Source organism: Tachyglossus aculeatus, chromosome 8, assembly GCF_015852505.1.
Source record: "Tachyglossus aculeatus isolate mTacAcu1 chromosome 8, mTacAcu1.pri, whole genome shotgun sequence".
Lineage (NCBI taxonomy): Eukaryota > Metazoa > Chordata > Mammalia > Monotremata > Tachyglossidae > Tachyglossus > Tachyglossus aculeatus.
Window position 1 is genome coordinate 28,944,738 of NC_052073.1, and position 17,488 is coordinate 28,962,225.

The window sequence follows — 17,488 nt, forward strand, 5'->3', positions numbered from 1 at the left end:
GGGGAGAAGACACTAGGAAGTGAGTAATTGAAGGTAGCAGCTAGTGTTACCAGTTTTAATATGGTACGAAGGAGTGGTGTCAGAGGTGCAGATGGAGGAGGTAGATTTTAAAGGGAGTTGGGAGAGTTTCACCCCTCACATCCAAGCCGTCACCAAAACCTGCCGGTCTCAGCTCCGCAACATTGCCAAGATCCGCCCTTTCCTCTCCATCCAAACCGCTACCCTGCTAATTCAAGCTCTCATCCTATCCCGTCTGGACTACTGCACTAGCCTTCTCTCTGATCTCCCATCCTCGTGTCTCTCTCCACTTCAATCCATACTTCATGCTGCTGCCCGGATTATCTTTGTCCAGAAACGCTCTGGACATATCACTCCCCTCCTCAAAAACCTCCAATGGCTACCGATCAATCTGCGCATCAGGCAGAAACTCCTCACCCTGGGCTTCAAGGCTGTCCATCACCTTGCCCCCTCCTACCTCACCTCCCTTCTCTCCTTCTACTGCCCAGCCCGCACCCTCCGCTCCTCCACCACTAATCTCCTCACTGTACCTCGCTCTCGCCTGTCCCGCCATCGACCCCCGGCCCACATCATCCCCCGGGCCTGGAATGCCCTCCCTCTGCCCATCCGCCAAGCTAGCTCTCTTCCTCCCTTCAAGGCCCTGCTGAGAGCTCACCTCCTCCAGGAGGCTTTCCCAGACTGAGCCCCTCCTTCCTCTCCCTCTCCCCCCTCCATCCCCCCGCCTTACCGCCTTCCCCTCCCCACAGCACCTGTATATATGTATATATGGTTGTACATATTTATTACTCTGTTTATTTATTTATTTATTTATTTTACTTGTACATTTCTATCCTACTTATTTTATTTTGTTGGTATGTTTGGTTCTGTTCTCTGTCTCCCCCTTTTAGACTGTGAGCCCACTATCGGGTAGGGACTGTCTCTATGTGATGCCAATTTGTACTTCCCAAGCGCTTAGTACAGTGCTCTGCACATAGTAAGCGCTCAATAAATACGATTGATTGATTGATTGATTGATTCTGAGGTACAAGGGGGAAGGATGGAAGAGTTAAACAGGGGGCACGAGGAGGGTGGGACTGAAGAAGTGCAGGAGAGATTTGGGTTTCAGTTTGCCGATGGTTTCAGTAAAATTGCTGAAATAGGTGGGCAAGAGATGATGGAAACGGGAGATGGTGGAAAAGGGTGACTAAAAAGGAAATTAAAAGTCTGAAACAGCTGGTATGGGCAGTGGACAAGAGAATCAATAAGGGTGGTGAAATATTGTTGCTGAAGGAGAAGGCAGAGTTATAAGAGGTGAGGATGGACAAGAAACATGGGCTAGGAAGCTACTCGGATACCAAATTTATGGTTGGAGAAATGATCAATGTGCTCTACTGTGCTCTACTCAGAGAAATGTGCTCTACTCAGTTCAATCTCATGACCCACCCGGGCTGTGAATGCAGCTGAGACTTAGATTTCTGGTTCAGGGCAGGGACCCAATCCATCTTTTCTGCTGGTGAAGATGTGATATGTCTCTACCCAGGCAAATGAGCTGGAGAGGGATGGCAATTATCTGGGAAATGCAAATTCAAATTTTGCTATGAGGAAACAAAGGTTGTTTGGTTCTGAACAATCCAGATCAACTGTCTACATTGACCAAATTGAGTCACTGCTCAACTCGCTGTGTTCCTTTTGCCCTGTAGACATCAACTGAATTAGAAGGATCTGGGTTCTAATGCCACCTCTGCCACTTGTCTACTGTGTGACCTTGGACAAGTCACTTAATTTCTCTGTGCCTCAGTTACCTTATCTGTAAAATGGAGATTAATACTGTGAGTTCCATGTGGATTAGCTTGTATTTACCTGAGCAATAATAATAATAATGTTGGTATTTGTTAAGCGCTTACTATGTGCAAAGCACTGTTCTAAGCGCTGGGGTAGGTACAAGGTAATCAGGTTGTCCCACGAGGGGCTCACAGTCTTCATCCCCATTTTACCTGAGTGCTTAATACAGTGCCTGACACATAGTAAGCACTCAACAAATTCCAAAAACCAGAAAACAAAACAAAACAAAACCCCTCTGCATTTTCAACTGCAGACTTCATAAAAATAGCAACAATCCGGGTGGATGCTGTCTGCTTCTTAATTGCTTTAGGAATTCCATTCTCATGTTCATCCCAAAGAAAGGGAGGGGGCATAAGTATTTTATGTTATTTTTCTGCATGGTTTATCTTGAGAACTCTACTTAGGGATTCTGGAAATAAGGCAGGGTTGATCAAACTGAGACAAGGTGTTCTGCCATCTTTGCACTAAAATAATTATGTTCAACTGAGGCTCTTTAATCAATCCATGGTACTTACTGAGCACTTTTACACATCAGAGCACTGTGCTAAGTAGCTAGGAAGTACAACAGAGTAGGTAGATATGATCCCTGCCCTCGAGGAACTTACAAAGTAGTATAAATAATTATACTGATAGATAAAGCCATTTTGCCAAAGGACGTTGAGTTTACCAGAAACTGAAGTGTTTTTTCAAGGGGTCTCTTAATAAACCCATCTGGTCCAGGACTGAGGTCATCCTGAAATCAGAAAGGAGCTTGTCTGGGTGATGAAAATAGAAACAGTCTAAAAACGCTCTAGACAGAACTTCTTATCTTCCTACCCAAACCCTTTCCTCCTCCTGACTTTCCCATCACTGTAGATGGAACCACTATCCTTCCTGTCTCACAAGCCTGTAACTTTGGCGTGATCCTCTACTCCTTTCACTCATTCAACCCACATATTCAATCCATCACTAAATCCTGTCAGTTTCACCTTCACAGCATCGCTAAAATCCACCCTTTCCTCTCCATCCAAACTGCTACCCCGTTAATCCATTCACTTATCCTATCCTTCCTTGGTTACCGTATCAGCCTCCTGTCTCTCCCTACTCCAGTCCATACTTCACTCTGCTTCCTGGATCATTTTCCTACAAGAACATGCAGGACATGTTTCCTCACTCTTCAGGAAACTCCAGTGGTTGCCTATCCACCTCCGCATCAAACAAAAACTCCTCACCATCGGCTTTAAAGCACACAATCACCTTACCCCCTCCTACCTCACCTTGCTCCTCTCCTACTATAACCCAGCCCACACTTCGCTCCTCTAATGCTAACCTTCTGACTGTAGCTCGATCTTGTCTATTTCTCCAATAAGCTCTCACCCACATCCTGCCTTTGGCCTCTAATGCCCTCTCTTTTCATATCCGACAGACAATTGCTCTCCCCCCACTTCAAAGTTTTATTGAAGGCACATCTCCTCCAAAAGGCCTTCCCTCGCTAAGCCCTCCTTTCCTCTTCTCCCTCTCCCTTCTGCATCACCCTGACATTCTCCCTTCATTCATTCCCCTTCCCAGCCTCACAGCACACACGTACATATCTGTAATTTATTTATCTGTATTAATATCTGTCTCCCCCTCTAGACTGCAAAGCTCATTGTGAGAGGGAATGTGTCTGTTATATTGATCTATTGTACTCTCCTAAGCACTTAGTACAATGCTCTACACGCAGTAAGTGCTCAGCAAATATGACTGACTGAATGACTGATCAGAACCATGTCTAACAACTCTCTTTTATTGCACTCGCCCAAGTGTTTAGCACATTGCTCTGCACACAGTAAGTGGTCAGTAATTTCCACTGTTTGATTGAAACACTGAACATAATGGCAACTGGGGTTGTCTCACTACTGGTAGGGAAAGACCAGCTGAAAACAAAGGCAGAGGGAAGTTGGCAATTAAAATAAAAATGTAGGACATAAAGGCATCTGGTATCAAATCAATGCAGACAAGGGGAAGCACAGCTAAAAATCAAACTCTCAGGTATGAACCAAGATGAATTGTCATTCTACCCGGATGTACTCATGCCCCTAGATAAAAACCTCTGGTCAGTTAAGTATCCTTTTAGAGAACACATTTAATTGAAGTTGCATTTTTTTTGCTCAGTGGGATAGAAGGCAGTTAGCTATTTTTGTTGATGTGTTAGTTATTTGGACTTCTCTCACAGTTCAGACAGACTTAGCATTCCTCCTCCTTCCCTCTCTCCACATCGCTTCCAGTCCCCTCCCTGCCAATTTTTATAAATAAGTGTTCCCTGAACTCCCTTGTATAGAAGGTTTACTTTTTTCACATTTATAATTTACCAAATTGAATCACTTCCATGCACAATTCACCAAACATTTCTCAAGCATTTTGGTGTACGCTGTTCATAGGAGAGAAATTTATTGTTACCTTCTTTAATCCAAGTTGACACCACCAAGGCTTCAGCTAATGGATCGTATAATTGAATTTATTGAATAATCGTATTTATTCAGTCGTAGATATTGAGTGTTTACTGTGTGCAAAGCACTGTACTAAGCACTTAAAAAACTTAGCATTTGACTTTGGCTGGTCCTAACCATGAGAAGACATTTTCTCCTTTAGTTCCAAGCAATGCCATCTTCTTTAGGGATGGAAAGTGTCACACACAGCCCTGTGCTGACTCATTACATAACATTCCCAGGAAGGACCATTGCTTCAGCTCTATTTTTTTCCAGAAAGTTCATTTGTCTCTGCAAATGTTTGCTACAGATATGCATCCATCTTGAGGGAAAGTCTTGGAGATGACTTTTTTTTTTCCAAGTGTCCAAATGAAAAGCTATCCTTAACCCTCTTTGAAGAATAGTAACCATGAAGTAAGTCACTTTATATTTTAAGAGATTTTAATAGATTTAAATTTCACTAACAGTGGAAATCCAAATTGCCATTCATAGGAAAGGAAAGAAAGCTAAGAAAACTAAGCACTTGAAATGTCTTCAGAAACGCGTTATAAAGGAAAAAAAATCTATCCTGGAGGGATCCAAAAAAAGTATGAGTTTCATTGATTAAAACTTAAGATGGGAAAAGGAGAGGGGAAGTGAGAAAGATAATTATCTAATAAAAGTCAACAGAAGGTACTGAATGAATGAGGGACTGAAGAATACATCAATGGAAAACAGGATCTACTGAGAAAAACAAAGCTGCTGATAAATAAGTGGGAGCCCAAAGTTAGTAATGGCCCCAAGAAACCTGAGCTATTGAACTCATTTAAAAATCTGCCTTTAGCCAGAGAAATGAAGAAAAGAAATGTGAACAATTAGGAAGTAATGGAGATCTTTAAACAGAACATGATTAGGAAATGGAGAACAATAACACTATTTCTGACATTTATTAAGTGCTTACTACATGCTAAACCCTTTTGTCACACATACAGATACAATGTTATGAGTTATGTTCCACATGGGGCTCAGTATTATATCCCCATTTTACAAATAAGGAAAGTGAGGCCCAGAGAAGTTAAGTGGCTTGCCATACTGCTTGATTCAAGAGGATAAGAAAGAAAAGAGGTGAGCACATCTTGATCTGCAAATCTGGATGTCCCAATTCAGTGATGTAAGGAAACCACCAGGTCTACCACACTGGGCTTCAGTTCCCAGGACCTAAGTCACTCAGTGAGGGCATACCAGATTCTTAGAGCTTGAATTCATTTTGCTGCAATAATGTTCCTTTGGAGACAGGCAGAGAGTGCACCTCTCCTTACTGTCAGAGAAAGCCTGAGTTGCAGTGGAGAATTGAGCTCTTTGAGGAACTTGGAATTATTTTTGAAAATTCATGACTCTGGAGAAATTTGAAAGAGAAAACCCACCCACTGATCTTTAGTAAAGACTTAGGGTTTGACATCTACACCAAATCAGTTTCTGTCTACCTGTCACTGCCCTCCCTAACCCTAAAGAAAAGGTTCGAAAAGGGGAGGAGGTCATTATTCAGGGAATCAGTCTCCCGTTTAGTACTAGACCCAATCCTTTCACTGAAAAACATTTTTGAACAGAAAGCATTGAGAACCTATGGGAAAAAAATGAGTCTACAAATCCAAAATTCTGACTTCAAATTTTGGCTTGTCTTAGTTTGTTGGCTAGGGGATGGGTCTATCAACTCAGTTGTATAATTTATAATAATAATAATGGTATTTGTTAAATGCTTACTATGTGCCAGACACTGTACTGAGTGCTGGGGTGGATACAAGCAAATCGGGTTGGACACAGTGCCTGTCTCTCACAAGGCTCACAGTCTTCATCCCCATTTTACAGGTGAGGTAACTGAGACACAGAGAATTTAAGTGGCTTGCTTAAGGCCACACAGCAGACAAGTGGTGGAGCTGGGATTAGAACCCATGACCTTCTGACTCCCAGGCTTGTGTTCTATCCACTCCGCCAGTGCTCTGCACACAGTCAGAGCTCCAGAAATACCAACTCATTGCTTTTTCTGTCTCTCAACCACTATTAGTCGGAGAATGGAGGGCAGCTTTTCTCTCTGTGATGGGAAGAGCCAGAGTGTAGGTTGAAACCACAGCAAACCGATTAAGGTTAAATATAGAGAAAATCTTCCAGGCTGTGAAGGTGGTGAGATAATGAACTAGATTCCAAAGGAGGATGTGAAATCATTCTCCTTGGAAATCTTTGACATGTATAGACCTCTAGCTTCCAAAATGGTTTAGATTTAACACCCCTTCCTCCCTCTCCCTTCCCCCATCCCACCTACACATATGCAGAGACAGAGCGTTGGAACAGAAGACCTTTGGGAAGCAATGTGTCCCAGTGGAAAGAACATAGGATTGGAAGTCAGAAGACCTGGGTTTTAATACTGGTTCTGCCATTTGCCTGCAGTGTGGCCTTGGGAAAAAAAATCACTAAATTTCTCTATGACTTTATTTCTTCATCTGCAAAATGGGTATTCCATACCTATTCTCTCTCTCTCCCGTAAGTTGGGAAATGGGCTGGGTCTGATACGATTGTATTGTATGCCATAGTCAGTACTATTGAGGCTCTTTTAAGACCTTGAGCACAGTTCCAACCCCTTAGGAGTTTAGGGTCTTCACCAGTCTAGCCCCCTTAGATCAGCAACAAATTCTAATTTCTATTGCCTGTCATTAGGCTTGCTCTTTTATAAACTGTGCCCATCCCCCAGTACAACTGGAGTTTCAGCTCTAGCTCAGTCAGCAGTCTGTAGGAAGCCAGGTGGTATGAGCTTCGTTAAAGAGACCTCCCCAGGATTCAGCACCACTGGGCCTTCAAACCTTTCTCTGTAGGCGTTATGGTGCCAAGAACAACTGGAGGGCCACAGGATCCTTGGAAAGAAGAGAATTGAAGTCCATCCTCCTTCCATGCTTAATGTTTTCAAGGTAACACCATTCCTGCTAGGGGAGAAAGGACCTAGGGAACGGAGTATCTGTGGGTGAGTTTCAGTAAACTGTCAGGAGGCTTTGGTTGATGTTGAAGCGTGATTCCCACAGTCTTATGATTGGGCCAAAAAGCTTGACTAGAGAGAAGCCACCTGGTTCAGACCCCCTCAGAACTTTGCATTTCAAGATCACCCAGAGCCTTCCCACATGTTGTCTCACAGTTTCCCCAAAATGAACTTATTGATAAATTATTAAGTATTTAGAAAATGACAGCTGTTGTCCTAGGAATCAAGGGCATCTCAGATCTTTCAGAGTAGAAGTCAGCTTATAACAATGTAAATATCAGTTACATGTTAGAATCGGATGAGAGGTTTCAATAGCAGCAAAGAAAAGAAATCAATACAACAATTCTCCAGTCCTAAAACATGGTAACAAAGAACTGAATTCCCCTCTTGCCTTAGGCTCGAACACATTACTGAACTTAATGAGCAGTCTGAGTCCAAAATACCTGGTGAGTTAAGCCAGATATTACCAACAGATGACATGTCTCTGAGTAGCCAGAGAAGAGCACTTATCCCCATCTCTAGCCAGTTGGCAGCTGATTACATCCAATTAAAATAACAGTGATAATAACAACAACAACAATAATAGCATTTGTTAAGCACTTTCTATGTGCCAAACATTGTTCTAAGCAATTGGGTAGATGCAAGATAATTAGGTCTGACACAGTTTCTGTCACACGTTAGGTTCCCATGCCAAGTTGGAGGGAGAACAGGTATATTATCTCCATTTTACAAATGAAGGAAATGCAGTACAGAGAAATGACTTGCCCAAGGTCACCCAGCAGACACGTGGTAGAGCCAGGATAAGAACCCACACCCTCTGATTCCAAGGCCTGTGGTCTTTCCATTAGGTCATGGAATTTCACTTAATTCCAATAAATTAAATTTAAAGGAAAATCCCATCTATCATTCAGTCATTCAGTCATATTTATTGAGTGCTTATTGTGTGCAGAGCACTATACTGAGCTCTTGGAGAGACAATCCCTGGCCACACCAGGCTTACAGCCTAGAAGGGAGGAGACAGGCATCAAAACAACTAAACAGGCATCAGTATAAATAAATAGAATTATAGATACATATACATCAAAACAAGTAAACAGGCATTACTATAAATAAATATAATTATAGATATGTACATGTATACAGAAGTGCTGTGGGGCAGGGGGAGGGGGGTAGAGCAAAGGAAGTGAGTCAGGGTGAAGCAGAGGGGAGGGGGAGCTTAGGAAAGGGGGCTTAGTCTGGGAAGGCCTCTTGGAGGAGGTGAGACTTCAGTAGGGCTTTGAAAGGGGAAAGTGTGCTTGTTTGGTGTATTTGAGGAGGGAGGGCGTTCCAGGCCAGAGGTAGGATGTGGAGCAGGGGTCGACGGCGGGACAGGCGAATATGAGGCACAGTAAGGAGGTTAGTGGCAGAGGAGTGGAGTGTGCAGGCTGCCCTGTAGAAGGAGAGAAGGGAGGTGAGGTAAGAGGGGGCGAAGTGATGGAGAGTTCTGAAGCAAATAGTGAGGAGTTTTTGCTTGATACGAAGGTTGATAGGTAACTACTGGAGATTTTTGAGGAGGGGGGTGACATGCCCAGAACGTTTCTGTAGAAAGAGAATCAGGCAACAGAGTGAAGTTTGGACTGAAGTGGGGAGAGTCTGGAGGTTGAAAGGTCAGAAAGGAGGCTGATGCAGTAATCCAGTCGGGATAGGATGAGTGAACATAGTGTTCACTCCAGGCACTACATTTCTTCTGATTAGGCCATCTGTTGGATATACAATTAGAATAAAACCAACTGTGCTTTTTATGTCCAAAAACAAAATGGGGGCTATGAGGAAAAATTTCAAACCCTCCCGGCATTGCCTTTTCAGGAGTTGGGGAATCTTACATTCTTTGAACTTCCTGAACCTTCACATGAGACACCTTAAAGGGGTAGGTGTTTCTCTGTGCTTGGGAGTCAGAAGACCTATGTTCTAATCCCACTGCTTCTCAGATGTGTACCCTTGGGTAAGTCACTTAACTTTTCTGTGACTCAGTTACCTAACCTGAAAATAGGGTTCAAAGTTGTAAGCCCTATGTGGGACATAGACTGTGTCCAACCTGATTATCCCCTCTAGACTGTAAGCTCTTTGTCAGCAAGGAACACGACTGTTGTTATTTTGTCAGTTGTTCTGTACTCTCCCAAGCACTTAATACAAAGCTCTGCACATAGTAAGCACTCAGTAAATACCGCTGATGATGATGATGATTCATTCATTCATTCAGTTGTATGAATTGAAGCTCTTGGGAAAGTACAATACAACAATAAAGAGACACATTCCCTGCCCACAAGGAGCACTGCTTGGGAGCCAGAGAGGAGTGTGGTTTTCTTAATTCTGTCAGCATAAAGCTACACTGGATACCTCATAAATCTATTATTCAGCTTTCTATGTGGGTGGTCTCTAGTGGGCTAGTTGGCAATGTTTTATTACAATATTCTGATTACTTCCGTTGAGTTTTCCATTCAGTGACATTCATTCTGGGGACAGTGTGCTTACCAAAAAAATCATTTCGAATAGGAAATAGCTGATGTGTGGGCTGTTGCAGTTCAGGGCTGCCTCCTCTGGACCTGTGTTTTCTGGTGACTGCTATTTTGGATTTGTTGTCAGCTCCCTTGTGTCATTTTAACATGGCTCTTACTGCCCATCGGTGTGTCTCTGGGAAGAAAACTGGATGTAGAGCTCAGGGCTCTGCCCAGAAGAAAAACATGTCACTTTCTTTTCATGGGGACAGTGGAAAGGCAGCTTGAGCCAGATAAAGAGCACTTCCTCAGTCTAAGCAAGGAAGTGGAGGAAGTCAGTTCAAGACAAGCTTCAGAACACCCTCCCACTGCAAATTGGCCAGACCCATAGCAATCCCCATCTTCAAATATGAAATCCTGCCTCCTCCAGGAGGCCTTCCCCCATTCACTTTTCCTCCCCTTACGTCGCTTCCCAACAGTGCTCAGCGCTTAGAACAGTGCTCAGTGTTTAGAACAGTGCTCAGTGCTTAGAACAGTGCTTTGCACTTAGTAAGCGCTTAATAAATGCCATTATTATTATTATTATCTATGCACATTCAGCCCCTCATGGCACTTTTGTACGTATTGATTTATATTCTCTATCAATCAATTAATCAATCATATTTATTGAGTGCCTACTGTGTGCAGAGCATCGTACTTAGAGCTTGGGAGAATACAGTATAACAGAGTTAGACATGTTCTCTGTCCACAACGAGCTTACAGGCTAGAGGGAGAGATGGACATTGATATAAATGAATCAATTAAGGTACAATAAGGGCTGAGGGCTGAGGGTGGGGTAAATAAAGGATGAAGATCCAATGCAAGGGTGAGGCAGAAGGGAGTGGGAGAAGAGGAGATGTGGGCTTAATCAGGAAGGACCTCTTGAAGAAATGACCTCTACAACTTAAGCAATTATTCACTAACTCATCTTTCCATTTTCCTCTTCCTCCTAGTGATAATTTATTCATTTCCTCCTTCCTTCATTAGATTATAAGCTCCTTGAGGTCTGGGACTGTATTTTCTACCTCTAATAAATTCGCCCAAATGTTTAGTACAGCACTCTGCTGTACTCTAAGTGCCCATTAAGTTCCACTGATTGATTGACTGAGTGAAAAATACATTGACTTGAAGGGAACATCAACAGTAAACCAGACTACTTAGTTGCTTTTCAAGACCCTGTGAAAAATTGTTTTTTTTAATTTTTATTACTGCGTGAAATAACCTGATCCCTGATCGTCTGATCATTTTGACCTTTCCAACGCTGACTGCTATACTGGATGTTCCTTAGGCCCTACCATTCTCTGGAAGCTCTCTCCCATTTAGCTTATTCGTGAAAGTACCTCAGGTTGAAAACTTGAGTTCCTCTAAGTTTTAATGATGTACCGGTGTTTTCTGCTGATCGGATTGTTTTCCGTTGCTGTGGAACTTACTCTTGGTGGAAAAGAAGAAAACATTCAATCCTTCTCTCTCTGGCTGGCATCAAGGAGTTTCTTCACCTATTTTGGACCCTTTACATTGGCATCTTTGAGACAACATTGGCTAAAACCCTGAAGTGTTTAAATGGCACAATGCCACATTTTTTTTGACTCTTTGGCAGAGTTCTGAGAGAATCATTTTTCACTAACCCTTGATGAGGGAGGAGTGATGTCATACTAGTGTAAGGGTGGTAAAACTGCAGAATAGATTTAACTTTAACTTTTTGGTGGGGGTTGGGTAAGTGTTATCTTTCTTTGCATTTCCTCTCATGCAAGGATTTCTCCAAGGTGGTAATAATAATGATATTCGTTAAGCGCTTACTATGTGCAAAGCACTGTTCTAAGCATACATACTGTACCTAGTGTGAATTTCTATGCATTCATCTTTCTCAATATATCATTAATCACACAGGGGAGGACTGTCGTGGGAAATCCTGACTGAAAGCCAGGCTCTCTTCTTGTTTGGTTGAAAATCAGGAGTTACTGACTCTGGACTTTGGGTGAGGGGGGGAAAAATCACTGTAAATTTCTGGATAGAATTGTAGGTTTCAAAGTTATTGTGTAGCATCCTCCCTCAATTCTTACCCTACTCTCATTTTGATTATTTTCTTCTACTGTTGGAGTCTCTCTTGGACTACAAAGAGATTTGTAGAATATCCCAAATTTTAGTAATTTTAATTATTTTCATATTTTAAACATATTTTTTCCCTTTCAATGACACCCTGGTCAAATTCCTATAGTCAGTCCCCTTTGTAAATTGTTCCAAGTCTCAACTTCCCAGGGGAGTCTCCATCCACATTTCTGCAACCAATGTGTCAGTCCAACATATGACCTGACTCATAATAATAATCATAATTGTAGTATTTGTTAAGCACTTACTATATACCAGGCACTGTACTAAGTACTGGGGTGGACACAAACAAATCAGGTTGGATGCAGTCCCTGTCCCGCATGGGGCTCAGAGTCTTAATCCTCATTTTATAAATGAGATAACTGAGGCACAGAGAAGTAAAGTGACTTGCCCGAAGTTCCATAGCAGACAAGTGGCAGAGACAGGATTAGAACCCATGACTTTCTGACTCTCAAGCCTGCAGTGGATGCTCTATTCACTATACCATTCTACATTCAGGATCCAGCAAAAAAGGGAAAAAGACAGATCATCCTGCCCCACCTGATGTGCTTGGGGCTGTTTAGGCATAGAAATAGGTGGCAAAACTTTAATCATTTTCTTTATACAGGTCCCTTTTGGCTCAATGCATTCTAAACACTCCAAGGAAGTGTTTAGAACATAAGGAACATAAGGAAGATGAAACAGTAAAAGAGCTAAACGATGGATAGACAAATGGGAAAACTGGATTAATCTACATAAATCCAAACCTGAATTGACAAATCCAAACTAATTAGGGAGGGGGAGGGGAAAAAGGATTTCAATTCCCGTAACTTTCTAGCTTGCCCAGTACATCCACTTGGACGTACCCGAGGAGTCACTGAGCTCTTTAAAATGTGAGGTGAGTCAAGTAGCTCTAATTTAGCTAATAGAGAAATGCTGTTTGAAATCAGCCCTGGAGGGAATGGCTCCGTGCACTACATATCAGACATGAAATTCTTACAGGTTCGGTTTCTAGCTTTCTGATTTGAGGGGAGAAAAGGGAGTCCAAGGTATCCAGGGTGATGGAGGAACTTCTCTTGTTTTTGTCCAGGGAAACATCCCAGTTCCCAACAGTAAATAAGAAAACTGTGTCTTCATTCAGGCTTATCTCTTTCCTGATCCTAATTCAGCCTCTTCCCTCTCTCAAACATCGTCTCCAGCTTTCTGGGGCCTGAGACTCCCCAAATTCCAAATGAAGCCTTTCTCAGATCCAAGAGAAAAGGAGGATCATCTTCCCCCAAAGTGAGCACATCAGCCAATCAATCAATGATATCGATTGAGTGCTTACTGCATGCAGAGCACTGTACTAAGTGCTGAGGAGAGTACAGTACAACAGAGTGGATAGACACATTCCCTATCCACAGTGGGCTAACAGGCTAGAGGGGGAGAAAGACATTACTATCAATGGATAAGTTATAGCATATAATTTATAGATAAATTCATTTTAAAAATCTCATTTTTGTTCCTTTCACTTTCACTGGATGATTGCTCTCTTGTGGACAAAATCCATGTCATTTTCCCCCTTTTGATCTGCTATTTAGTATTTAGAAAATTATGGCATTCACTAAGTGTGGGTTGATGGAGGTGATGATGACTAAAAGAGATAATCACTTCTCTCACCCTTGAGAGAAGCCCTATCGGCTCATGAATTGACTGAGATATCTTTGGAGATAGAGCAGTAATTGCACGTATTTTCAGTGTTTTGGAAAATTTCTTGAAAATCAATTTTCCACTAATTTTTTTTTCTTCCAGGATCATTTTCCCTTCCAAGATTCCCTCCAAATTCATCTCTTGGCTAAAAACAACAACTGGAGGACATGGCATGACTCAGAGGAAAAGATGTTCTCTTGGAAATCCTCAATCCCAGCTCAGTATGACCTTGAAAAGGTCATCCCCAAATGTCTGAGGAGGTAGTTGGAGGGAAGACCCCGGAAGATGGGAAAGTCAGTCCTGCGCAGGAGGAGAAAAGGGATGTTGCAGAAGAGCAAAAAGCAGTCAGGACAATTTTTGGCAAATTTGAAGTCAGTGTGAGAGACTACTGTCAAATCTTCTGCAGAATCTGGTGAGTCATAAAGGCCCTTTTAAATTCTCTGTCAGATGGCTTCCACCTCTCACAAGCCATGGGGATGGGGATGCTTTCACTCTGGTGGTTGACCTTCCTGAGTGTGATTAGCTACACAATGTCTGGCCATTCTTTCTTTATGTTCTCTGTCAAGTGCATACTATGTACCAAGCACTGTTCTAAGCACTGGGGTAGATACAAGTTAATCAGGTTGGACAAAGTGGATGCCCCACATGGGGCTCAGAATTTGAATCCCCATTTTGCATATGAGGTAATTGAGTCACAGAGACATGAAGTGTCTTGTCCAAATATACACAGCAGACAAGTGGCAGAGCAGGGATTAGAATGCAGATCCTTCTGACTCCCATCCACTAGGCCATGCTGCTTTTTATCAGGAACTAGATCTGCAGCCTAAGTACCACATTCATTCATTCAATCATATTTATTGAGTGCTTACTGTGTGCAGAGCACTGTACTAAGCGCTTGGAAAGTACAAGTTGGCAACATATAGAGATGGCCCCTACCCAACAGCGGGCTCACAGTCTAGAAGGGGGAGACAGACAACAAAACAAAACATATTAACAAAATAAAATAAATAGAATAAGTATGTACAAATAAAATAAATAAATAAATAAATAGAGGAATAAATTCGTACAAACATATATACAAGAGAAGGAGGTAAGGCGGGAGGATGGGGAGGGCAAGAGGAAGGAGGGGCTCAGTCTGGGAAGGCCTCCTAGAGGAGGTGAGCTCTCAGTAAGGCTTTGAAGGGAGGAAGAGAGCTAGCTTGGCAGATGTGTGGAGGGAGGGCATTCCAGGCCAGGGGGATGATGTGGGCCGGGGGTCAATGGCAGGATGGGCAAGAACGAGGCACAGTGAGGAGATTAGCGGCAGAGGAGCAGAGGGTGCGGGCTGGGCTGGAGAAGGAGAGAAGGGAGGTGAGGTAGGAGGGGGCGAGGTGATGGACAGCCTTGAAGCCGAGGGTGAGGAGTTTTTGCCTGATGTGTAGTTGGTTGGTAGCCACTGGAGATTTTTGAAAAGGGGAGTAACATGCCCAGAGCGTTTCTGCACAAAGACGATCCGGGCAGTGGCATGAAGTATGTATTGAAGTGGGGAGAGACAGGAGGATGGGAGATCAGAGAGGAGGCTGATGCATCCAGTTGGGATAGGATGAGCGACTGAACGAGCAGGGTAGTGGTTTGGATGGAGAGGAAAGGGCGGATCTTGGCAATGTTGTGGAGGTGAGACAGGCAGCTTAGAGCTCACCTCCTCCAGGAGGCCTTCCCAGACTGAGCCCCCTCCTTCCTCTCCCCATCCTTCCCCTCTCCATTCCCCCGCCCTACCACCTTCCCTTCCCCACAGCACCTGTATATATGTATATATGTTTGTACGTACTTACTACTCTATTTATTTATTTATTTTACTTGTACAAATCTATACTATTTATTTTATTTTGTTAATATGTTTTGTTTTGTTTCTCTGTCTCCCCCTTCTAGACTGTGAGCCCACTGTTGGGTAAGGACCGTCTCTATATGTTGCCAACTTGTACTTCCCAAGTGCTTAGTACAGTGCTCCGCATGCAGTAAGCGCTCAATAAATATGATTGATTGATTGGTGGCGGACTGGATGTGAGGGGTGAACGACAGAGTGGAGTCAAGGATGACACCAAGGTTGCGGGCTTAGTGTCGTCAACAGTGATGGGAAAGTCAGGGAGAGGGCAGAGTTTGGGAGGGAAGTTAAGGAGTTCAGTCTTGGACATGTTGTTTTAGATGGTGGGCAGACATCCAGATGGAGATGTCCTGAAGGCAGGAGGAGATGCAAGCCTGGAAGGAGGGAGAGAGAGCAGGGGCAGAGATGTAGATTTGGGTGTCATCAGCGTAGAGATGATAGTTGAAGCTGTGGGAGCAAATGAGTTCATCACATATGCTTCAGCCACGCATCTACTGTCTGCCATTGCCAGCAACACCAAACCCATGATTCTGGGGATTCCTGGCAATCAGACAGTTGAAGAGAAGAGCACTTGGAAATTGGGATGCAGCAACCAAGATTTCAGAGGGAACAAGGGGTGGAGTGAGGGCGCCAGAAAATCTTGCCATCTTTCCTCCTGCTCTGGTGCTGTTTCTCACAGAAGAGCAGATTTATTTGAGGTGGTGGGGAAAAGCTGTTAAATAATGGGGAAAACACCTGGTGAAATGCCAGAATCTCTCATCACTTGGGTATCAAACCAACCAATTCGCGACTGTTTTCACTGTGTGAAAAGCTGTGATATGGCTTTAGTCACAACAAGTTCAGAAGAGGAAGAATCCAGGGGATGTCCCCTATTGCCTAGGCTGGGGTTCAGATTTGGGCCCCGTAATTTTACACCAAAGCCCCAACACCCATTAGAAGACTGTTTATTCTGTTAAATCCAGAGCGTCCACCTTTCTCATATAAAATGACTGAACTCTCATAACAATAAATTGCATGTTTATACATATTTATATGTGCTAATGTGCAGTGAATACCTGATTAAGGAATACACAGCTGCCAAGTGAATATAAATTTGTTGCTAATCAAATGGTACTATAAAGACAGTGATCATCAAACCTATTTAAAGAATATGGTCATTCAGCCAATAAATCTCCTACAAGTCCCAGTCTCTATCAGTGTAACATACGATGAAATGAATATCCAAAAGACAAAGGGATACATTCAATAGTAAATTAACTATCTTAGAGGTATGTGTCGGAAGGATGGTCCTCTGGAAGACACCGATGGCAGCATATTTTGGCATAGGCTTTAATTATCGAAGAGCTTTATAGACTGGAATTTTATGGTATGATGTAATCTTCAGCCGAAAACCAACAGCGACAACAGTGCTGGCCTGAGGGAGGGAAAGGCTTGGGGAGAGGCCTGAGCAAAGATGTGCATCACGTGTGGGAAGTGGACGTGGAGGAGGGGGAAGAGGGATTCACAATTGTTGGGCCAAGATTCCTCTGACAAACTGGCATCACTGTGACTCCACTGTCCCCCACTTTAGCATGACTGCAAGAGCACATCTTGTACAGCCCAGAGATATTTCTCCATCCCCACCCACAATCCTATCCAGGTAGGGAGTACAAATCATTCAGAGATTGACAGGCTTCTGCTGGTACAGAAATGTCCCTCTGTCTAGGATGGAACACAGCCGCTACTCCAGTGAAGCTTGTCACTGCATTGATCGGGCTATGTGTAAGAGTCTCATTGGTACTTCCTTTTCAAGTCAGTGGAGTCAAAAGATAATAATATAATAATAATAACTGTAATAATGGTATTTGTTAAGCACTTACTATGCATCAATCACTCTTCTAAGCTCTGGGTTAGATACAAGCTAATCAGACTGGATACAGTCCCTGTCCAACATGGGATCACAATCTTAATCCCCATTTTACAGATAATAATAATAATGGCATTTATTAAGCACTTACTATGTGCAAATCATTGTTCTAAGCACTGGGGAGGTTACAAGGTGATTAGGTTGTCC